At 40.8% G+C, this 25,961-nt stretch overlaps 1 long non-coding RNA gene across 1 annotated transcript; it reads left to right on the plus strand.

Annotated features, from left to right (window-relative positions):
• Positions 1-788: 788 nt before the first annotated feature.
• On the plus strand, positions 789-25,879 carry LOC130295841 (uncharacterized). The gene is made up of 3 exons (XR_008849022.1): positions 789-919; positions 1,013-1,186; positions 25,483-25,879. It is a non-coding gene; the product is annotated as an uncharacterized LOC130295841 (long non-coding RNA).
• The last annotated feature ends 82 nt before the right edge of the window (positions 25,880-25,961 follow it).

The following is a 25,961-nucleotide window of genomic DNA, read 5'->3' on the forward strand; positions in this document are numbered from 1 at the left end:
ATTATTATTATTGTTTTATTTTTTTATATCTGCACTATTATTATTGTTTTATTTAATTTTATAATATCTGTACTTTTATTACTGTTTTATTTTTTTGTTTTAATAATATCTGCACTATTATCTTTGTTTTATTTATTAATAATATCTGCACTATTACGATTGTTTTATTTATTTATTTATTTATTTTATTTATTTATTTTATAATATCTGCATTATTATTATTGTTTTATTTTTTAGTATCTGCACTTTTTTTAATTTATTTATTTTATAATATCTGCACTATTATTATTGTTTTATTTATTTTTTATAATATCAGCGCTATTATTATTGTTGTTTTATTTATTTTTATAATATCTGCACTTTTATTACTGTTTTATTTTTTTTTTTGTTTTAATAATATCTGCACTATTATCATTGCTTTATTTATTAATAATATCTGCACTATTACGATTGTTTTATTTATTTATTTTATTTATTTATTTTATAATATGTGCATTATTATTATTGTTTTATTTTTTTAATATCTGCACTATTATTATTGTTTTATTTATTTTATAATATTTGCACTATTATTATTGTTTTATTTTTTGTTTTTATAATATCTGCACTATTATTGTTTTATTAATTTTTTTATAATATCTGCACTATTATTTTTTTATAATATCTGCAATATTATTATTGCAGCTTAGTTTTATTTTTATTTTTTAAAGCTTGATAATTTTTGAGCGAAAACAAATTTTTTCATTTTAATTTTTGTTTCCATCGTCTTCACATTAGAAAACGGGAATTAAAAATCAGCTGAAAAGGTACAGGAAAAAGAAAATATTCCTACTGAAAACGGACATCTGTCTTTAAATGAAGCGTGAAGAATTGGTGGCAAATAGACCAATTTCACTGGGATTATCGACTGACTGGGCTGGTGGGTATTATATACAGGGATTCAAGTATTCCGCTCCAGCTGTAAAAGCAATTAAGATGACTTTGTAAGATTGGCATATCCACCTCTTTTTAGCGCACTTCACACTACTTTTAGAAAGAATCGTCAGCTTTTCACGGGTTCATTGAACAGCAATCAAAAGTGGCAAGGCCAAGCAAAGGGACGACCGGCGCAATAGATTGGTTTTTGATTGGCTGGCGGGCTCTGCGCACGCTCCTGATGTGACAGACCTGAAGCCGGAGGACAGAGGTGATTTCAATTTTCTTATTATATTCCTGTCCATAAGGTTATGTGGTGCGTGTATCCTATCTGCCTTGTTATTTACTTATTGGTGACAAGGTTCAATACCGTGACCACTGTCCTCTATTATGTCCCCATGCCTACAATGAGAAACAAAAATCTGTGAATTGTTCTTACGTTAATATCCAAAAAGGTAAGAGAAAGCAAAATAGAACAATTGTAATACTGGATCTGTGCATAAAAGAATTACTTTGGTATTACTGTATATAAACACTATAATACTGCTCCTATATACAAGAATATAACTACTACGGTATAATACTGCTCCTATATACAAGAATATAACTACTATAATACTGCTCCTATATGCAAGAATATAACTACTATAATACTGCTCCTATATACAAGAATATAACTACTACGGTATAATACTGCTCCTATATACAAGAATATAACTACTATAATACTGCTCCTATATACAAGAATATAACTACTATAATACTGCTCCTATATACAAGAATATAACTACTATAATACTGCCTCCTATATACAAGAATAGAACTGCTATAATACTTCTCCTATATACCAGAATATAACTCCTATAATACTGCTCCTATATACAAGAATAGAACTGCTATAATACTGCTCCTATACACCAGAATATAACTACTATAATACTGCTCCTATGTACAAGAATATAACTACTATAATACTGCTCCTATATACAAGAATATACCTACTATAATACTGCCTCCTATATACAAGAATATAACTACTATAATACTGCCTCCTATATACAAGAATATAAATACTATAATACTGCTCCTATGTACAAGAATATAACTACATAATACTGCCTACTATATACAAGAATATAACTACTATAATACTGCTCCTATATACAAGAATATAACTTCTATAATACTGCTCCTATATACAATAATATAACTACTATAATACTGCTCCTATATACAAGAATATAACTACTATAATACTGCCCCTATATACAAGAATATAACTACTATAACACTGCTCCTATATACAAGAATATAACTACTATAATACTGCTCCTATATACAAGAATATATCTACTATAATACTGCCTCCTATATACAAGAATATAACTACTATAATACTACTCCTATATACAAGAATATAACTACTATAATACTGCTCCTATATACAAGAATATATCTACTATAATACTGCTCCTATATACAAGAATATAACTACTATAATACTGCCTCCTATATACAACAATATAACTACTATAATACTGCTCCTATATACAAGAATATAACTACTATAATACTGCCTCCTATATACAAGAATATAACTACTATAATACTGCTCCTATATACAAGAATATAACTACTATAATACTGCTCCTATATACAAGAATATAACTACTATAATACTGCTCCTATATACAAGAATATAACTACTATAATACTGGCTCTTATACAAAGAATATAACTACTATAATACTGCTCCTATATACAAGAATATAACTGCTATAATACTGCTCCTATATACAAGAATATAACTACTATAATACTGCCTCCTATATACAAGAATATAACTACTATAATACTGCCTCCTATATACAAGAATATAACTACTATAAAACTGCCCCCTCCTCCCAACCTCCCTTTTGTCTCCATACCAGACGTGTATAATATGATCAGATCAATGAATCGTGAAGAGTTTTCTTGCTTCTTCTCTCCATGTTCGGCCCCTGTGGAAATTCATGTTTTCTATTTTTCATCATTATTATAACCTGACTCGTCATTTCTTGTAAATTTACATAGCAAATCAATTTTTCATGCAGAACTTTATTAAGATTGTAAACCTGCGGAGACGCGACATTTTACATGTTGTCATCGGGAAATAGAAGCATCACTTGTCATTGACCTTTTTCTTTTTTTTTCTTGTTTTGAAGACGTTTAATCTCGGCTTTGGCTGCCGCACAGGTTATGGCGCGGGATTTTACGGACGCGCACGTATGGATACAATTTTACGAAGAGATTTCATTCCTCTTTGTGTTATGACTGAATCATGTAGAAAGTATCAATTACGACACTCACAAGTATTCCAAACGTGCTTGAACCTTTATTCCGTGCCACAGGACTATCGTCCTGTGGCACGGAATAAAAGTTCAAGCACGTTTGGAATACTTGTGAGTGCCGTAATTGATACTTTCTACATGATTCCGTTGTATGCAAGCTGTCTTCTTAAAGGGGTACTCCATCCCTAAACATCTTATCTCCTACCTAAAGGATAGGGGATCAGAAGTTTGATCCCGGGGGGGTCCCGCCGCTGGGGACCCCCACGATCTCCCTGCAGCACCCGGCGTCTGTTTAGAACTCTGGCTGTGGCATTGGAGGCTCGTTACATCACGGCCACACACCCTCAATGCAAGTTTATGGGAGGGGGCATGCCACACTCCCCTCCCACCATAGACTTGCATTGAGAGGGAGGGCATGACGACACGATGGGGGGGGGGGGGGGGGGGGGGGGGGCGTTTGCTAGGTGCACCGGATGACTGCGGTGCCGTAGTAGAGATCGCCGCGATCAGACATTTTATCTCCTATACTTTGGATAGGGTATAAGATGTCTAGAGGCAGAGTACCCCTTTAAGTCACTGATCGCCGCAGCATTTTCCACAGCAAGGGAATTTGAGAGTGCAGTCCTCGGGAAGCTAGGTGAGCGCTGGGATTAGTAGTGCCGACTGCACCATTTCTATACACTAACTTGCCTCTTTGTGTTATGTTTGAGCCCAGTACAGTGAGATTCTTGTATTCTGATCATTTAGAAAGTCTGAATATATACGTGAGAGCAATAGCTTAGTGTTAAATGGGTAATCCGGTGGAAAAACTTTTTATTTTTTTAAACAACTGGTGCCACAAAGTTAAATAGATTTCTAAATTACTTCTATTTAAAAATCTTAATCCTTCCAGTACTTTTCAGCTGCTGTATGCTCCACAGGAAGTTGCATTTCTTTCTGGAATTCTTTTCACACCACAGTGCTCTCTGCTGTCACCTCTGTCCGTATCAGGAACTGTCCAGGGCAGGAGAAAATCCCCATAGCAAACCTCTCCTGCTCTGGACAGTTCCTGACACGGACAGAGGGGTCAGCAGAGAGCACTGTGGACAACACAAAAAAGAAATAAAAAAAGTAAAGAATTTCCATCTGCTAAAAAGTACTAAAAGGATTAAGATTTTTTTTAATAGAAGTAATTTACAAATCTGTTTAACTTTCTGGGACCAGTTGATTTAAAAAAAAAAAAAAAAAAAAAGTTTTACACCAGAGTACCCCTTTAAGTAGTAGTGTTGCGTAAGGGGTTAATCTCCTTACCAGATGGTGTTGTGCTGAGGGCACAACACCTGCATTACCCTGTAGCCGTTACTTCAAAGTCTCGGTGAGGTGAAATTGAGGAAAAAACTGCAAAAATTAGATCACCAGTGTGGCGCCTACACCCAAAAAATTGGACATAGTCAGAAGATAAAATCAAATGGTGTTTATTGGATATGGTGCAACTTAATTTGCACCTTATCCAATAGACGCCATTTGATTTAATCTTCTGGATAAGTCAATTTTTTGGGTGTAGGCGCCACACTGGTGGTCTAATTTTTGCTGTTTTTCCCTCCGCAATACCAGACACAACCTATTGACCAGGGTGGTGCTGTTTCTGGACATTAGCAGCCACTTGTTTTAGAAACACTTTGCTTTGCAAGTTGTTGGGGAAACGATTTAATTAAGAAATTCACCGCCATTATCTAAATTTAATCAGAATTTAAAAAAAAAATTAAAAAGTCGAAATAAGGAGAAGAAAGGCGGAAGCTGGGGAATCTGAGCCCGGATTCCCCGTCTTATCTCATTTGGTAAATATATGCATTATGTCCAATCAAAGTGTCACTGACTCAGTCACGGCAGACGAAGAATGTGAACAAAGAGAGTAGTTGCTTTGATATATGCAGCGCGAGAAGGTTCACATGTCACTAATCCGGCAGACATTCTATTACAGGAATTAATAGCTTCAGAACTCATTTTCACTCAGATCTATCCTAATCACTGAAGAGGGAAGCAATATCATTTGGTGGAAGATTCAAGGATAGCCGCGGTTCACAAACTTTCATTTAACCTTGTTGCCAAACGTGAGATTTTTAAAGGGATTTTAAGTAATTTCGCAAAATAAGAGAAAGACAGGGAAATCGGCTCATATGTATAAAGTGATTTTATTTAAAGGGGTACTCCACTGCCTCAGCGATTTTGTTCCTAACGCTGACTGAGGGCACAAAGGGGCAAGATGTCCCGGCCACACCCCCTTATGATGTCACGCCATGCCCCCTCAATGCAAGCCATGCCACAGACTTGTATTGAGTGGTCGCGGCGTGATGTCACAAGGGGGCGTGGTCGTGATTTCACGAGCCCCGGCGCCCAAACGCTGTTCCGAATGCTGAGGCAGTGGAGTACCCCTTTAAAGGCGCTCTCATGAAATGAATCAGGTTTAACTGTAAAGGGGTACTCCGTTGGAAAAAAAGTTTTCAAATCAACTGGTTCCAGAAATTTCAACAGATTTGTAAATTATTTCTATATTAAAATCTTTTTCCATCCAGTACTTATCAGCTGCTGTATGCTCCACAGAATGTTGTGTAGTTCTTTCCAGTCTGACCACAGTGCTCTCTGCTGACACCTCTGTCCATATCAGGAACTGTCCAGAGCAGGAGAGGTTCGCTATGGGGATTTGTGTCTACTCTGGACAGTTCCTGACATGGACAGAGGTGGCAGTAGAGAGCACTGTGGTCAGACAGAAAAGAACTACACCACTTCCTCTGGAGCATACAGCAGCTGATAAGTACTAGAAGGATTAGGATTTTTTTTAATAGAAGTCATTTTCAAATCTGTTTAACTTTCTGGCAACAGTTGATTTCAAAACATTTGTTTTCCACTGGAGTACCCCTTTAATTCTACAATACACAGGAATGGAGTCATAATAGAGAGACTCAGTTGACCGGAGAGGCCTCCCGGAGCCACACGAGGAAAATGGGCGTCTACAAATGGCGCCCCTCCTATTGTGGGAGTGAAAGGGTTAACAGAAGACGTTAGATGGCAGACGAGGTTAGAAAATAATAAAATGTAGGTTTATTAAGGGACAACGCATTTTGGGGGCGTGGTGTGACATCACGAGGGTTGCGTGGTGCAATGTCACATCTCCAGCCTCCAAAACCCAGCTTTCTAAACATTCTGTTCAGAAGGCCGGGTGTGGCAGGGGTGCTGCACGAAGATTGTGGTGGGTTCTAGCCGCAGGACCCCCTGCAGTGGGACATCTTATCCCCTATCCTTTGGATAGAGCATAAGTGCAGAATACCCTTTTAAAGGGGTATTCCAGGCCAAAACTTTTTTTTATATATCAACTGGCTCCGGAAAGTTAAACAGATTTGTAAATTAAAAAAAGAGAGAAGTGGAGTGGCTCTAACTACAACCAAGATAGACCTGGGCTGCCCAATTTGTACACCTCTACCCACGGTGTACCAAGAAAATAAAGATAATATTGAACAGCGGAATATTGGGGCTCAAGGATTTGAGGACACAGGCGTATATACAATAATTATTTGATTTATTCTAATAAAATAAAATGCTGAACAGTACAACCAATAACACACAGGGCCCTTGTGTAATTATGGTAATAACTGAAATAATTGAGCAAATAATATATATAAAAATAATTATAAAATTAAAATAATAATAATAATAAGACCACCTAAAATATAAATATAGATATAGATATAAATGATAATAATCTATGGCAGCAATGGCAGTTTGAAAGTTTCAATAATTGGTTAATCCTGCAATGAAAACATCCAAAAAATTGTCCAACAGTCATTGATTTAGTCACTAGCAACTGTGCTGTTGTCTCCTATAGCAACAGTATGAGGAACCACTGACAGCGTTCTGTGTGGTCTCATATAATAGATTTTAAATAAAAATAATCAGCTGCTTTGTTTCCAAATGGGTGATACAGGATGGTAAAAGACACAAGATGTAGCATGCATAAACAGTGTGTCTTTCAACAGTTAAAGGGGTATTCCAGGAAAAAACTTTTTTATATATATCAACTGGCTCCAGAAAGTTAAACAGATTTGTAAATTACTTCTATTAAAAAATCTTAATCCTTTCAGTACTTATGAGCTTCGGAAGTTAAGGTTGTTCTTTTCTGTCTAAGTGATGTCTGATGACACGTGTCTCGGGAACCGCCCAGTTTAGAAGCAAATCCCCATAGCAAACCTCTTCTAAACTGGGCGGTTCCCGAGACACGTGTCATCAGAGAGCACTTAGACAGAAAAGAACAACCATAACTTCAGAAGCTCATAACTACTGAAAGGATTAAGATTTTTTAATAGAAGTAATTTACAAATCTGTTTAACTTTCTGGAGCCAGTTGGTAATAGTGTTGCTCGCGAATATTCGCAATGCGAATTTTATTCGCGAATATCGCATATTCGCGAATATTCGCGAATATAGCACTATATATTCGTAATTACGAATATTCGTTTTTATTTTTTATTTTTTTCTTCACAGTACACATCACAGTGATCATCCCTCTCTGCTTCCAGCTTGTGTGGTGTAAAGAAGGCTCTAATACTACTGTGTGAGACCGGTGTGCGAATTTTCGCATATGCGAAAATTAGCACATGCGAATTTTCATTTATGTGAAAATTAGCATATGCTGATGTTCGCATATGCGAATTTTCGCTTATGCTAATCTTCGCATATGTAAATGTTTGCATACGCGAAGTTTCTCCTTTTCTGCGAAAATAAAACAAGAATATTAGGAATATTATGAATATGCGAATATGGCCTATATGGCCTATGCCGCTCAACACTAGTAGTGTTGCTTGCGAATATTCGCAATGCGAATTTTATTCGCGAATATCGCATATTCGCGAATATTCGCGAATTTAGCACTGTATATTCGTAATTACGAACATTAGTTTTTTTTTTATCACAGTACACATCACAGTGATCATCCCTCTCTGCTTCCAGCTTGTGTGGTGTAAAGAAGACTCTAATACCACTGTGTGAGACTGGCGTGCGAATTTTCGCATATACGAAAATTTGCATATGCTAATTTTCATATATACGAATTTGTGCACATGCGAATTTTCGCTTATGTTACTTTTTGTATACACTCATTTTCGCATATGCGAAAATAAAACGCGAATATGCGAATTTAGCGAATATATGACGAATACACTACTCAACACTAAACAAAACCAATGTAATATATATCTACAAATGCATAAAATATACACATATAAAATTAAATATATATATAAAAATTCATATAATCTATATAAAAATGAGATAAATAATGTATTGAATCCATGTAAAATCCCAATAAATAACATATCAATAAAAGCAATAATACTATATAAGATAAAAATTATTGAAATTATTAAAATTATTAATAGGCGGACGGTAAAGGAGAGAGCCCGATGAAGGGTCTGTCGTGGTGCTGATAGTACAGCCAGACACACGATGGACCGTCCAAAGGGATCCAACCATAAAATTAATCCAGGAAACCAAATAATTCAATATCATTATTTAAACCTTTGGGGGCCAGGGAACCAAATTCAAATATTTTCCGTGATTCTGCTCTCGACATTTTACTTATAAAGTTGCCACCTCGCCAGTCTGGAATAATCTAGAGTGCTACGTATTTAAGATTGTTAGGATTGCCTTGATGAAATAGTTTAAAATGTGCCGACAGGGAGTGCTTTTTGTTCTGTTTTTTAATGTTGTATCTATGCTCCAAGATACGTATTTTTAATGCTCGGGAAGTACGTCCGACATATTGTTTATTGCACGGACATTGGATTAAATAGATCACTCCCCTGCTGGCACAATTTAAAAATTCTCTAATATTAAAACTTAAATCATTTGCAGTGGACTCGATTAATGTAGTTCTTTTTTCAAAATTGGTAGCCTTACAATTGGGACATTGTCCACATCTAAAAAGGCCTTTAAGGTCCAGTATGGTGGATTCAGAATTTTTCACTTATTTGTTGGGTCGTATAGTTGGTGCTATTTTTATACCAAGATTGGGGGCTCTGGTGTATACTATAGGGGGTCTATTTGGGATTAAATTCCCTATGGTTTTATCTTGTTGGATGAGGGGCCAATATTTTTTAATAATGTTCTCGACTTTTCGGTGTTGCGTATTATAAGGCATGATTAGTTTGGCACTATATGTAGTAGTGTTATTCAAAGGTTCTGGGTTTTTAAGTTGGAAGAAAGTAGATCTATCTAGTCTGCAGATTTTTTCAAATGATTGTTTGAATTTTTCTGGCGGGTATTTTTTATCTAAGAATTGTTGTGTGAGTTCTTCTGCCTCAAGTTCAAATTGTTCGTTTTTTGTGCAATTTCTTTTAAGGCGACGGAATTGACTTGTAGGAACATTGGTGAGCCATCGGGGGAGATGGCAACTAGTGAGCAAAATAAAACTGTTTTTAGCAACTGATTTGCGAAATGTGCTACAAACCAAACTCTCTTCTTTGGCCGTAATAAGTAAATCTAAAAATTCAACTGAAACTTGGCTAATCTTAGGTATGAATTTTAGATTAAAATTATTGACATTAAGAGATTTTATAAAATTATCAAGTGCCATTCTAGAACCTCTCCAGACAAAAAATATATTGTCAATATATCTATGCCATGTCACCAGACTCGCCCCCAGCTGTGGGTCGATGGTGCTAGTTTCCCAATCTGCCATAAACAGATTGGCATAGCTGGGGGCGGATGTCGTGCCCATGGCTGTTCCGTTTATTTGTAGATAATACTCAGATTCAAAAGCAAAATAATTATGAGAAAGAATGAATTGAATCCCATCTAAAATAAACTTTATCTGGCTAGGTATCAAGTCTGATTTAGAATTGAGAATATTCTGAATAGCAGTGATGCCTTGTTGATGGTTAATTACAGTATATAGCGAGCTTACATCTAACTTCAAAGTGAAAGTAAAAAGACTGCCTGGGAGATCGCAGTTAGTGTTGAGCGGCATAGGCCATATTCGAATTCGCGAATATTCGCGAATATATGGACGAATATTCGTCATATATTCGCGAATATTCGCATATTCGTTATATTCTCGTTATATTTTCGCATATACGAATATTCGCGTATGCGAAATTTAACATATGTGAATATTAGCACATACAAAATTAGCATACGCGCAAATTCGCATATGCGAAAATTAGCATATGCTAATTTTCGCATATGCGAATTTACGCACGCCAGTCTCACACAGTAGTATTACAGCCTTCTTTACACCACACAAGCTGGAAGCAGAGAGGGGTGATCACTGTGATGTGTACTGTGAAGAAAAAAAAACAAAAAAAAAAACGAATATTCGTAATTACGAATATATAGCGCTATATTCGCGAAATTCGCGAATTCGCGAATATGCGATATTCGCGAATAATATTCGAATTGCGAATATTCGTGAGCAACACTAATCGCAGTATCTCATACAGAACCCGATACCTGCCTCACACAGACCGATGTCAGAGCGGTGATCCTGTCCCTGCCGTAACCAGCGGAGCGGTGAGCATGAAAGTATCTCCTGCCATACAAGCATCTCTTGTTACAAGTATCTCTTGCTGCATAACTGGCTACAATTAGTAGCAACTATTAACTGTTGAAAGACACTCTGTTTATGCATGCCGGCTACATCTTGTGTCTTTTACCATCCTGTATCACCCATTTGGAAACAAAGCGGCTGATTATTTTTATTTAAAATCTATTATATGAGACCACACAGAACGCTGTCAGTGGTTCCTCATACTGTTGCTATAGGAGACAACAGTACAGTTGCTAGTGACTAAATCAATGACTGTTGGACAATTTTTGGGATGTTTTCATTGCAGGATTAACCAATTATTGAAACTTTCAAACTGCCATTACTGCTATAGATTATTATCATTTATATCTATATCTATATTTATATTTTAGGTGGTCTTATTATTATCATTAATATTATTTTAATTTTATAATTATTTTTAGATATATTATTTGCTTAATTATTTCAGTTATTACCATAATTACACAAGGGCCCTGTGTGTTATTGGTTGTACTGTTCAGCCTTTTATTTTATTAGAATAAATCAAATAATTATTGTATATACACCTGTGTCCTCAAATCCTTGACCTTGAGCCCCAATATTCCGCTGTTCAATATTAGATTTGTAAATTACTTCTATTAAAAAATCTTAATCCTTCCAATAGTTATTAGCTTCTGAAGTTGAGTTGTTGTTTTCTGTCTAACTGCTCTCTGATGACTCACGTCCCGGGAGCTGTGCAGTTCCTATGGGGATATTCTCCCATCATGCACAGCTCCTGGGATGTGACATCATCATTGAGCAGTTAGATAGAAAACTTCAGAAGCTGATAACTATTGGAAGGATTAAGATTTTTTAATAGAAGTAATTTACAAATCTGTTTAACTTTCCGGAGCCAGTTGATATATATATAAAAAGAAAGGTTTTGCATGGAATACCCCTTTAAGTACATGTATGTACGTACACTTCACCAATGGCAATGGCATTTGGCCCAAAACTACACACTCCTATATATGACCACTCAACAATTCACCGAAACACAAGTGACTGCGGTCACTTTACCAATGTCCAAGGTTTATAGGGGTACTCCGCCCCTTGTATCTTTTCCCTTATCCAAAGGATAGAGGATAAGATGTCAGATCGCCGGGGTCCCGCTGCTGGGGACCCCGGGGATCGCTGCTGCAGCACCCCGCTATCATTACTGTGCAGAGCGAGATCGCTCTGCACATAATGACGGGCAATACAGGGGCCGGAGCATCGTTACGTCATGGCTCCGCCCCTCGTGACCTCACGGCCCGCCCCCGTCAATACATGTCTATGGGAGGGGGCGTGGCGGTCGTCACGCCCCATGCCATAGACTTGCATTAAGAGGACGGGCCGTGATGTCATGAGGGGTGGAGCCATGACGTCACGCTGCTCCGGCCCCTGTATCGCCAGTCATTAAGCACAGAGCGAACTCGCTCTGTGCAGTAATGATGGCGGGGTGCTGCAGCAGCGATCCCCAGGGTCCCCAGCAGCGGGACCATGGTGATCTAACATCTTATCCCCTATCCTTTGGATAGGGGATAAGATGCCAGGGGCTGAGTACCCCTTTAAGACAAACAGTATCAGTATCAGTACAGTGTAGATACTCATATGGCACGGAACATTAGGAATCGTGGTATTGAAAGTAGGTATTTACAAGCAGGAAGCCTAATATTGTACTTGCTAGGGGATGTCAACTGGCTAAAAGTTAAATGGTTCCACCAAATCTACATCCAACATATGCATTGGCAGGCGTTGATATCGGCTTTTGGTTCACCTCTCCAGCAACAGGCGCTATTTCTGGGATTCTTATTTATTGTATTTGCCTGAAAGGAATATTTTTTGTGACACTTATTTTTCTACATTCTCTGATGAAACCATAAAGACCAGATGGGGGGAAACACGTTGGAATGAGGAATGAAACTGGAACAAAGAACTACAGTACATATTCTGGTCCCTTCTGGGATGAATGTAATACATGTAATCAAGTCCCCAAAACTAATTAGTGCAGATATTTTCCCTTATTGACAATTCTGATTCTAATTTGTTATCACATATTGGCGGCACCGACCGAGCCTTAAGGAGTCTATTTGGATAGAAGTCGAGCCCCTGCATGTGGATAAATCTAAAGTAGTGTTTCCCAACCAGGGTGTCTCCAGCTGTTTCAAAACTACAACTCCCGACATACCCGGACAACCTTCAAAAGTATCATATAAAAAAATATATATATATATTGTGTGATGTCATCTGTAAGTCCAAACTATTAAAATAGTTAATTACTTTTCCGGCACAGTAAAGATGATCAAAAAAACCCATCTACCCCAAAATAGTATCAATAAAAACAAACAAAAAAACTATAGATTTCCCCTCGCTAAAATTATCTCCAAAAAGGGGAAAATAAAAATGTCATATGATAAAGGTTTTAGAATAGTGCGATGCAAAGCTAGTTTTATATTTATATTATATATATTTTTTATTTATGTGTGTTTTTATTTATTTATTAAAATACTAAATCACAACAGAAACTCTCTAAGTTCGATATCACTATAAGTATAATCCTACTTACCCACAGAATAAAGAAAATTAAACTGAAGAAACAAGTACGGTATATGGGACATAAAATGCTGTTATAAAGACAATGAAAACACACATGACACAGAAAAATAATCAAAATGGAAAACGTAAAAATAAGGCTTTGCTCTTTTATATAAAAGCAAAAAAAAAAACATACAATTGTTTTTTATAAATAGATAAATAAGTTGGTCCTCAGGGGGTTAAAGACTACAGACACTTTTACATCCAATGCATCTGGAATCCTGTATATACTGTGATCCACTGTATATACACAATAGAAAGAGCTGAAGAATTATCCGACATTCATTCCCATTATGCCGAGGATTATACTGTACGGGGGAATTTAATGAATTTGAAGAATTTTCTCGTCTAGAAAAGATCAATGTGGAACCATTGTTGGAAATATGATTGATCCTGAGGAACGTCTACACTTTAACAAGAGGCGTTGAATTTACTGAGAATATTCTAGGGCATCTCTAAATAACATAAGAAAATTATCTCTAGGCTCCTCCCTCTTAATATGGCCCCTCCCCCTTACAGAGGCTCCTCCCCTCTGTAGGTAACTACCTGCTATTCTTCTATTACTCTTGGGTGAGTTAGTTATAATATTTTTGCGCTTAAAGGGGTGATCCGCTGCTCAGCGTTTGGAACAAAGTATTCCAAACCCTAGAGCCAGTGCTGGGAGCTCGTGATGTCATAGCCCCGCCCCCTCATGATGTCCCGCCCCCTCAATGCAAGTCTCTGTCCAGAGAGTTGTCCATGGCAACCAATCAGATCACTTCTTCCTTTTTCAGAGGCCTTTTAAAAAATGAAAGAAGCAAACTGATTGGTTGCTATGGGCAACTCAGCAACTTTTCCTCTGGACAGGTTTTGATAAATCTCCCCCTATAATTCTCTAAAACAACATTAGTGAACTTCTGGTACAAATCCAATATAATACAGATAAGTTGGAATCGCACAGCTTTTTGAGCCAGATGAATGGATAATTGGTCACTGCCCCTCTAAATGAGGCTGTAGTGACCCACGGTGTATGGCGGGACCACGGAGTGTAGCAGTGTAGGTGGAGGGGCTAGATGGTATTAACCCCAAGGGCAAGGTGTTGTTAACCCCTATTGTTCATGACGCCAGAGTGTTTTTGGGTACTGGAACCACACGAACGGTATCTCCGCTATTCCAATAGCTCGTCAATGAAAGGAGAGTCCACAACCAGGTTATGGTTTAACGGAGGCTTTACTGAGGTCACATAGATGGAATTATCTTCACAGCTTGGCCAGAATCCCAGAGAGGTGACCAGGAACCCAGAAAGACCTCACAGCCTGCTGGGACCAATTAGACTTGTAATGGACTTTGGAATCCTGACTTTAGGCTGGACTTGACTATAGGTAGTAGTGACAGCAGACTTAGACTTGACTTACTGGAATGACTGTAGATTGGATGACTTCCAGGTACTGGTCACTAGCCCTGAGATCTCTGGTGTTTGCTGTTCCTCAGCAGGGAGCATAAGAGCTAAGAGCAAAAAAGTGAATTGTAATGGCCGCCCCCTTATATAGAGGGGGGCTGAGCCAAAGCTCATTAATCAAGCTGTGGGTCATGTGTCAAGCTGGTGCCCTCTGGGTAACATGTGACAACATAAACATAACATGTGACATCTCACAGGTCCTTTCTAGTAACTATACATTAAAACACTGACTACAATTCTATTACAATGAATGACAGTATAGTCACAGCAGGGGAGACACTGCAGTAGAGCCCCAGATCAGTGAGGGACTCAACCTGACAGGGCCTAAGTGTAGTGCAGGACCATGTCCTGTACTGGGACATCACAATGCTTTTATAGCAGTTTTACTGCTGGACGAGATGGTAAATATCTCTCTCTCTCTCTCTCTCTCTCTCTCTCTCTCTCTCTCTCTCTCTCTCTCTCTCTCTCTCTCTCTCTCTCTCTCTCTCTCTCTCTCTCTCTCTGTATCACTCTCTTTACTGTATACATTACACAGCTATACAGATGGCTGCCTACACCTGCATACACCCCCCCAAGGAGTTAACTAGTGGTACTCAGCAGTGCTAATGAACTCCTCCTTTCTGGGGCAGCTCATAGCACTTAGCACAGCAAGATGTCACAGTAAACCAGCAGATTTACTGGGACAAAACAGTTAAGTTGCGCTGCACAACTCTTTCACTGCCAGTTTGCTGTGAACCAAACACTTACCTAAAGTTTGGCTAGCCTGGCGAGGAAAGCTCGCTCAACTCAACTGGGGGCTATGCTGATATGCCTAGCCTTTCCCCCCCCGCCCCCCCCCCCCTCCAGGTGTTTGGAAAGCATCATCACTTGACAATAGTCCTGTTGACACGGCTACCAGAGATGCTGCTGAGCGTCGAGGGGAGGAGGCAGAAACAGCGCTGGAGCTCGGGTTAGTGAATTGATTACAGGCAACCTGTATACCATCAATGGGTAGGTTAAGGTGCAATGGATACCCAATAACAAGTCATATATTAAAGGGGTACTCTGCCCCTGACATCTTATCCCCTATCAGCGGGGAGTCGCTGTTGGGACCCCCGCAATCTCCGGTGCGGCACACAAGTCATCCACTGCACAAAGTGAACTCCACTCCGTGTTGGATGACAGGTGACCACAGCTGTCACACCTCCTACATTCATGTCTATGTTATAGCGGCTATGTTATAGCCGTCATTCCCCCTCCCATAGACATGAATGGAGGGGGCGTGGCTTTACATCACGAATATGGAAGCCGCAGTGCCAGCCCTGAGATCACGGGGGTCCCCATCCACTGGACAACCATGATCAGACATATTATCCCCTATCCTTTGGATAGGGATAAGATGTCTTGAGGCGGAGTACCCCTTTAAGCAAAATATTAAAGTGGAGCTCTACCTCGGGTTACAATTTAGTCCCCTTCCACCATACTGAAGTCATTTCTGCTTTTTTTTTTTTTCAATTTTTTTTTCTAAATCTTAGTTTTCCTAGACGACTTACATGACCAAAAAAAGAAAAAAGAAAAAAAAATAATAGAAGCGGCTCCTTCATGTGCATAAAATGATTGTTTCCAAAAAGTAGATAGAATTCAGCGCTATCACTTTAAGTGCCCACCTGGGGATGGAGACAGTATATTAAGCTCAACCTTTACATCTGCAAAGCACAAACAAAACTGCAGGAGAAATCGCGTACTGGGGCCTGCAAATAATTCGGAGCTACTGCGAGAGAGACAATAAAAAAGACAATATCAGGAAGCGGCAAACTATTCACCGGGGACGGGCGAGGGACGTCAGCAAGAACAGAGCGAGTGCAGGTGAGAGGTGGCAGGATGTGCGCAGCATTACCAGCAACAGATGGGGAAGGGACAGTCAGTCTGAATCAGTGTTTCCCAACCAGGGTGCCTCCAGCTGTTGCAAAACTACAACTCCCAGCATCCCCGGACAGCCAAAGGCTGTCTGGGCATGCTGGGAATTGTAGTTTCCAAATCAGGGTGCCTCAAGCTGTTGCAAAACTATAACTTACAGCATGCCCAGAGAGCCAAAGGCCGTCCGGGCATGCTGGGAATTGTAGTTTCCCAACCAGGTGTTGCAAATCTACAACTCCAGGCATGACCAGACAGCCAAAGGCTGTCTGGGCATGCTAGGAGTAGTAGTTTTGCAACAGCTGGAGGGCCACCATCTGAGTACAACTGGTACTCATGCTGGGAATTGTAGTTTCCTAACCAGGTGTTGCAAAACTACAACTCCCAGCATGACCAGACATATTTTGGCAGTCCCAGCATGCTGGGAATCGTAGTTTCCCAATCATAACGCCTCTAGCTGTTGCAAAACTACAACTCCCAGCATTCTTTTGGCTGTCTGGGTATGCAGGGAATCGTAGTTTCCCAACAAGAATGCCTCCAGCTGTTGCAAAACTACAAAACTTCGCAGCCTTGGAATTGCAGTTTTCCAATCCAGGTGTAGCAAAACTCCCAACATGTAGAGGTAAAGGCTGCCCGGGCATGCTGGAAATTGTAGTTGCCCAACCAGGGTGCCTCCAACTGTTGCAAAACTACAAAGGCATGCTGGGAGATGTGGTTTTGCAACAGCTGGAGGCACCCTGGTTGAGCAAGACTGGTTTATTCCCTGCCAAGCTCCTTGCCCTTTCTGTGCCGATTCAGCCGCGCAGAGTAAACGCTATGGATCCACTACTGATAACCCATAGAACAGACTGTGGTGGTTACAATGGATCCCAGACTGTCAGAAATGACTCTAATCCATGCTGCGTTGGCACTGTGCCCATATTGAGAGACAAATTGTTAAGTAAATTTTAGGAAGAAAACTTTCAATTTTAAATGCCCTTTTTATTTTTAGGATCCCCGATGGTGAATAGTTAATTTTCCTAATTGTATCTAATGCAGGTGAACTTAAAGGGGTACTCCGGTGGAAAACTATTATTCTTTTTAAATCAACTGCTGCCAGAAAGTTCTACATATTTGTAAATTACTTCTATATAAAAATCTTAATCCTTCCAGTAGGTATCAGCTGCTGTATGCTCCACAGGAAGTTGTGTAGTTCTATCCAGGATAACCACAGTGCTCTCTGCTAACACCTCTGTCCATGTCAGGAACTGTCCAGAGCAAGAGAGGTTTGCTATGGGGATTTGCAGTGTACAGTATGGTGCTATTATATTCAGCGGTGCAGTGCACAGTATGGTGCTATTATATTCAGCGGTGCAGTGTACAGTATGGCGCTATTATATTCAGTGGTGCAGTGTACAGTATGGCGCTATTATATTCAGCGGTGCAGTGTACAGTATGGGGCTATTATATTCAGCGGTGCAGTGTACAGTATGGTGCTATTATATTCAGCGGTGCAGTGTACAGTATGGGGCTATTATATTCAGCGGTGCAGTGTACAGTATGGCGCTATTATATTCAGCGGTGCAGTGTACAGTATGGTGCTATTATATTCAGCGGTGCAGTGTACAGTATGGGGCTTTTATATTCAGCGGTGCAGTGTACAGTATGGTGATATTATATTCAGCGGTGCAGTGTACAGTATGGGGCTATTATATTCAGCGGTGCAGTGTACAGTATGGGGCTTTTATATTCAGCGGTGCAGTGTACAGTATGGTGATATTATATTCAGTGGTACACAGTGTACAGTATGGGGCTATTACATTCAGCGGTGCAGTGTACAGTATGGTGCTATTATATTCAGCGGTGCAGTGTACAGTATGGTGCTATTATATTCAGCGGTGCAGTATACAGTATGGTGCTATTATATTCAGCGGTGCAGTGTACAGTATGGCGCTATTATATTCAGTGGTGCAGTGTACAGTATGGCGCTATTATATTCAGCGGTGCAGTGTACAGTATGGGGCTATTATATTCAGCGGTGCAGTGTACAGTATGGTGCTATTATATTCAGCGGTGCAGTGTACAGTATGGGGCTATTATATTCAGCGGTGCAGTGTACAGTATGGCGCTATTATATTCAGCGGTGCAGTGTACAGTATGGTGCTATTATATTCAGCGGTGCAGTGTACAGTATGGGGCTTTTATATTCAGCGGTGCAGTGTACAGTATGGTGATATTATATTCAGCGGTGCAGTGTACAGTATGGTGCTATTATATTCAGCGGTGCAGTGTACAGTATGGGGCTTTTATATTCAGCGGTGCAGTGTACAGTATGGTGATATTATATTCAGCGGTGCAGTGTACAGTATGGTGCTATTATATTCAGCGGTGCAGTGTACAGTATGGTGCTATTATATTCAGCGGTGCAGTGTACAGTATGGTGCTATTATATTCAGCGGTGCAGTGTACAGTATGGGGCTATTATATTCAGCGGTGCAGTGTACAGTATGGTGCTATTATATTCAGCGGTGCAGTATACAGTATGGTGCTATTATATTCAGCGGTGCAGTGTACAGTATGGCGCTATTATATTCAGTGGTGCAGTGTACAGTATGGCGCTATTATATTCAGCGGTGCAGTGTACAGTATGGGGCTATTATATTCAGCGGTGCAGTGTACAGTATGGTGCTATTATATTCAGCGGTGCAGTGTACAGTATGGGGCTATTATATTCAGCGGTGCAGTGTACAGTATGGCGCTATTATATTCAGCGGTGCAGTGTACAGTATGGTGCTATTATATTCAGCGGTGCAGTGTACAGTATGGGGCTTTTATATTCAGCGGTGCAGTGTACAGTATGGTGATATTATATTCAGCGGTGCAGTGTACAGTATGGGGCTATTATATTCAGCGGTGCAGTGTACAGTATGGGGCTTTTATATTCAGCGGTGCAGTGTACAGTATGGTGATATTATATTCAGTGGTACACAGTGTACAGTATGGGGCTATTACATTCAGCGGTGCAGTGTACAGTATGGTGCTATTATATTCAGCGGTGCAGTGTACAGTATGGTGCTATTATATTCAGCGGTGCAGTATACAGTATGGTGCTATTATATTCAGCGGTGCAGTGTACAGTATGGGGCTATTACATTCAGCGGTGCAGTGTACAGTATGGTGCTATTATATTCAGCGGTGCAGTGTACAGTATGGTGCTATAATATTCAGCGGTGCAGTGTGCAGTATGGGGCTATTACATTCAGCGGTGCAGTGTACAGTATGGTGCTATTATATTCAGCGGTGCAGTGTACAGTATGGTGCTATTATATTCAGCGGTGCAGTGTACAGTATGGTGCTATTATATTCAGCGGTGCAGTGTACAGTATGGTGCTATTATATTCAGTGGTGCAGTGTACAGTATGGCGCTATTATATTCAGCGGTGCAGTGTACAGTATGGTGCTATTATATTCAGCGGTGCAGTGTACAGTATGGTGCTATTATATTCAGCGGTGCAGTGTACAGTATGGTGCTATTATATTCAGCGGTGCAGTGTACAGTATGGTGCTATTATATTCAGCGGTGCAGTGTACAGTATGGGGCTATTATATTCAGCGGTGCAGTGTACAGTATGGTGCTATTATATTCAGCGGTGCAGTGTACAGTATGGTGCTATTATATTCAGCGGTGCAGTGTACAGTATGGGGCTATTATATTCAGCGGTGCAGTGTACAGTATGGTGCTATTATATTCAGCGGTGCAGTGTACAGTATGGTGCTATTATATTCAGTGGTGCAGTGTACAGTATGGTGCTATTATATTCAGCGGTGTAGTGTACAGTATGGTGCTATTATATTCAGCGGTGCAGTGTACAGTATGGTGCTATTATATTCAGTGGTGCAGTGTACAGTATGGTGCTATTATATTCAGCGGTGCAGTGTACAGTATGGGGCTATTATATTCAGCGGTGCAGTATACAGTATGGGGCTATTATATTCAGCGGTGCAGTGTACAGTATGGGGCTATTACATTCAGGTGCACAGTGTGCGGCACTACAAGGATTTTGTCTTAGTATATGGGGTGTGCATGTGTTAAAAAGTTATGAATTATCTAAGTGCAGAGTGGGAGTGTCGGTAATATATGCAGGGCCGGCGTTAAGGCCCTGCATATATCCGTGGTTGGCACTGAGCAGCCCGCAGGGGGCCCCCATCATATTCTGGACATCCCTGTGTCCCGAAAGATCTTTCCGGGACACAAGGATGTCTCGGCTACCTTTCTGCAGCAGCCCCTGCGTTGACTTTAAAAGAATCGGTGGTCGGAACACTGAAGTGGGGCAGTACACAGACATACAGCCTCCAGCCATACACTGTATATAGCTGAAGGCTGTATGTCTGTGGGGGAACTATACTGCACCTAATGTGGGGGGAACTATACTGCACCTAATGTGGGGAGAACTATACTGCACCTAATGAGGGGAACTATACTGCACCTAATGTGGGGAGAACTATACTGCACCTAATGTGTGGAGAACTATACTGCACCTAATGTGGGGAGAACTATACTGCACCTAATGTGTGGAGAACTATACTGCACCTAATGTGGGGAGTTATACTGCACCTAATGTGGGGAGTTATACTGCACCTAATGTGGGGAGTTATACTGCACTTAATGTGGGGGAACTATACTGCACCTAATGTGGGGGGAACTATACTGGACCTAATGTGGGAGAACTATACTGCACCTAATGTGCGGGGACTATACTGCACCTAATGTGGGGAGAACTATACTGCACCTAATGTGGGGAGAACTATACTGCACCTAATGTGGTAGAACTATACTGCACCTAATGTCCATACTGCACCTAATGTGGGGGAACTGTACTGCACCAAATGTGGGGGGGAACTGTACTGCACCTAATGTGGGGGAACTATACTGCACCAAATGTGGGGGAACTATACTGCCAACCTAATGTCCGTACTGCACCTAATGTGGGGGAAATATACTGCACCTAATGTGGGGGAACTATACAAAAATATAAAATTGTACTATTCCGATCCCTATAACTCTTTTATTGTTATGTATAAGGGTCATGTTTTGCACTTTGATTTGTAGTTTTCATCGACATCATTTTTGTTTTGATGGGACTTTTCAATAGCTTTTTAGATATGTTTTATGGTATTTGAAGTGACCAAAAATGTGCAAATCTGGTTAGTGCACTATTACGACTTTTGGGGCCCCTCTTTTGATTTTGCCTAGGGCCACGGTAAGCCTAAAACCGTTCCTGAATATATGATATTGCTCTCTTCCTGGTGCTAGTCTCCAGCCCCATCCTACTTGTCCATATTTTTGGTTCTAGGTCGACACATAAGCCCCAAAGTTCTCTGAAATCTGATTAAGCTTCTGCCATATTCGGAGTCCTCGCTGCGCGGCGGGGAGCGGCAGATAATTTATTCTTTGTTATGTTAATTGTTCAGAGTTTTGCTTTAGAGACACATTTTACCCTTTTTTGGCAGTGTCAGCTGTTTTGCACTTTCTCCGCACACCTCAATTAATAGGAACCCTCAGTGCTATGGCTGACTATCCTGTAACCTTCAGATTCTAATGACACGGCCGCCGATAGGGAAGAAAGGATTCCTGGGGTGTATATTCCTGAAGGAACTGATTTACACTATACTGGATGTGCTGGTACTGACCTGAATCTCTGCCTTCAGGGTATGAAATTCTGTGCTGAATAATTTTATAATACATTTAGGGGTCAGGATCAGTATTTCAGACAAGGAAATCCAAATCCCCTGCATAGACAAGGAGATAAATACTACAATTCTGACCGCCTGCAGCTACCACTAGATGGAGTGTGTGAGCTTAAAGGGATACTCTGCTGCTCCAGCGTTTGGAACATTTTGTTCTGAATGCTTGGAGCCGGCAGTGGGGGTCGTGACTTCATGGCCACGCCCCCTCAATGCAAGTCTAAGGGAGGGGGCGTGGCTGCAGCCACGCCCCCTCCCATAGACTTGCATTGAGGGGGCATAGCATCAAAAGGGGAGTGGCTGTGACGAACGCCATGACTAAACGAACACCGCGTGCTGCACAGGGGGCGTGGCATCACAAGAGTCTCCTCCTCCCCATTTCTCACTACATGTGCTATCCATGGAAGAGGAGTATAGGAGCTTCGCCGGACCTGCCGTGCAAAATTCTCTGCCGAGATCCCGGAACGCAGACAAGACCTCAGATCAGACTTACCCCAAAAGGACATGTACAGATCAGACTTACCCCAAAAGGACATGTACAGATCAGACTTACCCCAAAAGGACATGTACAGATCAGACTTACCCCAAAAGGACATGTACAGATCAGATTTACCCCAAAAGGACATGTACAGATCAGACTTACCCCAAAAGGACATGTACAGATCAGACTTACCCCAAAAGGACATGTACAGATCAGACTTACCCCAAAAGGACATGTACAGTCCTGGTGCATCAGTGCGGCACTTCCTCCAGGCTGTACATGCCGGGCGGGGGTGGGAACGGGCTGCGCGCGAGGCCAGTGAGCCAATGCTCGCAGCCCTGGCGTTCATAGTGCTCCCTCCCACTTGTCTGATTGACAAGGAAGGGAGAGAGTGCAGGCTGACTGAATTCAGACTGATTGCCCAGCCGGGATCAGTCTGAATTCAGCAGTGACGTCACAGCAGGCTGCAACCGGCCACTAGGAGGGAGACCCCTAGTGGATGGATTTCAAATGGAAAATCCTGGGATTTTAGAGAACCTAACCAATAGACTCCACCCTAAACTATCCAGGGCTGGCAGTCAAGATAGCTGATCCAGAGTATAGAAGACAGAATATCAAGAGGATTCCTCCTATATATATATATATATAATAAAAATGGAACCATGTTTCCACAATCCAAATGAACTGTTACTATTTATTACTTTAGGTTAATAATCCAGTTTTAGGCAGAGGACCATAAATGTGTTGGGTGTACAGTACTGCACAGTGGGGGACATTTATCAAGCCACGCCAGCGGTGCAAACTCCTGTATTTTTATGCAGAAATGGCAATGTTTGCTCAAAAATCCACCACTAATTTGTCAATGTGATGAGTTCCCAGGGGGCCCAAAATGAGGGTTCCCTGGAATGGTCCGACAATGTACCCTCCACCAAACTGTATAAAAGGTCCATGATAGAAGAATATAATGCACATGGTATATAACTACAATACCCCGTACCACTGTTCCTACGCATTTCGGTCCGTCACTTTGCGTGACGTCATCAGGGGAATATTCAGGGGTGTCTCAGTACAACAACATAGGCTGTCAGGTAGACTCATGCAACGTCCAATACCAGGTTAATAGGGGTCACCCTGAGTGCAACCAAACTCTTTCAGTACATGTACCAGCCTTGAGAGAGTAGCGGTAGTAGGTTTGCGCCTCTTAGTACATCCAGTGGACCAAAAATAGGCAAAACTTTATTAACACGCGTGACACCAATACAACACAGATAGCAAATGTACCTCAATGTGTATGCGCTGTATCTTAGCCATGTATGGAGCTATCAGGCCTTTGTGCTGGGATGGATCTTATAGACGGATTGTAATGAATCGGTAAACGTTCTCATTGTGTCAGGTGACCGCGCCGTTGTGTAATCACTGAGCAGCAAATAAAGAGGGAAAGGTTAATGTGTTCTCTATCGATCTGGGATCGGCCTTTGTTCACATCAGATATAAGGACTTTTTGCTGGCTGACATATATGCAGATGTGTGACCCCTTTATCCCATCACCAGGAGACAGCTACTATGGCGCAGTCCGCAGGCCTGATAGATTAGACAGGATCTGGTAGCACGGCAGGAGTTAAATCAGCTGTATTAACCCCTTAGTCACATCTGTCAAACATGTATGGAGAAATATAGAGCAGGCTTAGGAACTGATCTCCGTTATGCAATAGGAAACCATCAAGGATCAGAGACAACTCGTATCCCAGCTGTTTAACCTCTAAGGTGCTGCGTGCAAGATCGTGGGGGTCCCCAGCGGCGGGACCCCGCACGGTCAGGCAACTTATCCCCTATGCTTTAGATAAGGGGATAAGTTGTCAGCACGGTAGTACCCCTTTAAGTCAATTTGGCCATTTTCGTCTTCCCCACAAATTGCCATAAATGGGTGCTTCGCCCCTAGAAATGTTATCCCCTGACCTTTGTCTGATCGCGGGGAGTCTGGCCCCCTCCATTCATGTCTATGGGAGGGGGCGTGATAGCTGTGGTCACGACCATGGCCGCCCAAAATTGGCGTTCTGAACATGAATGTTATGAACGCCAGGGTACCGGGCCGTAGATCTTAGTGACCAGACCCCCGCGATCAGACATCTTTTCCACTATCCAGGGGCGGAGTACCCCTTTAAGCAGGCTAGACAGGGCCAGGGATCCCTTGATCAGGTGATGATCTCATAGGTGGCAGTATCTCTTTTTTTTGTCTCCATGTAATTGAATACTTGAATTCAGTAGAAAAGCTGTGAATTCCCAGATCCCATTGTCGCTCCGATGTGGCACCAACCATCCCAGACGTGGCAATGGTGATGACAGTAAATTCCTCCAAGTTCCGGTTATGGATTATCATTGATTTATTGCCATCTTGATGCTATAAATCCCTCTCCCCTTTAATACTTGATCACCAGGAACATGAGTACTTTCTTCTTCTTATTATTATTATGATATATTCCAGATCTTTCCTTGACAAGGTCACATTGTTATATATATTTTTATTTCTAAAGGTCAACCTGACAAAAGAGAAGATCAGCGGAGAATCAATGAATCTTACAAGTCTCCGGAGTCTAATAAATTCATGTGACATTGGTGATCAGAGCTCTAAATTATTCCGGCTCCACAACTTCATCGACTCTCAGCTGGAGTCGACCTAAGGAACTTTCTACTTACTGTACAAGGGGAGAACTTTCTAAAGTAACTTCCAGAGGTGACTACAAATGAAGAAGGGTTAAAGACAACCTGTCATATCCCACAAAAACAAAATGTTATATGTTACTCAGTACCTAATCCTAATCATGTACGTATAATTTGTATGTGTCCAGCACCTATATTTCCCTCACAAATACCTTCTTTCTGATGCTCACTTGGTTTGTCATCCCATGCTCTGGAGGGGCTTGTCCTAACTCTGCATGGCTTATTCTTCTCCTTGAGTCTGCTGTGCTGGGTCTCTTCATCCAATCAGTGCAGGCTGCTCTGTAACCACCTC

The sequence above is a fragment of the Hyla sarda genome, chromosome 11, assembly GCF_029499605.1.
Source record: "Hyla sarda isolate aHylSar1 chromosome 11, aHylSar1.hap1, whole genome shotgun sequence".
NCBI lineage: Eukaryota > Metazoa > Chordata > Amphibia > Anura > Hylidae > Hyla > Hyla sarda.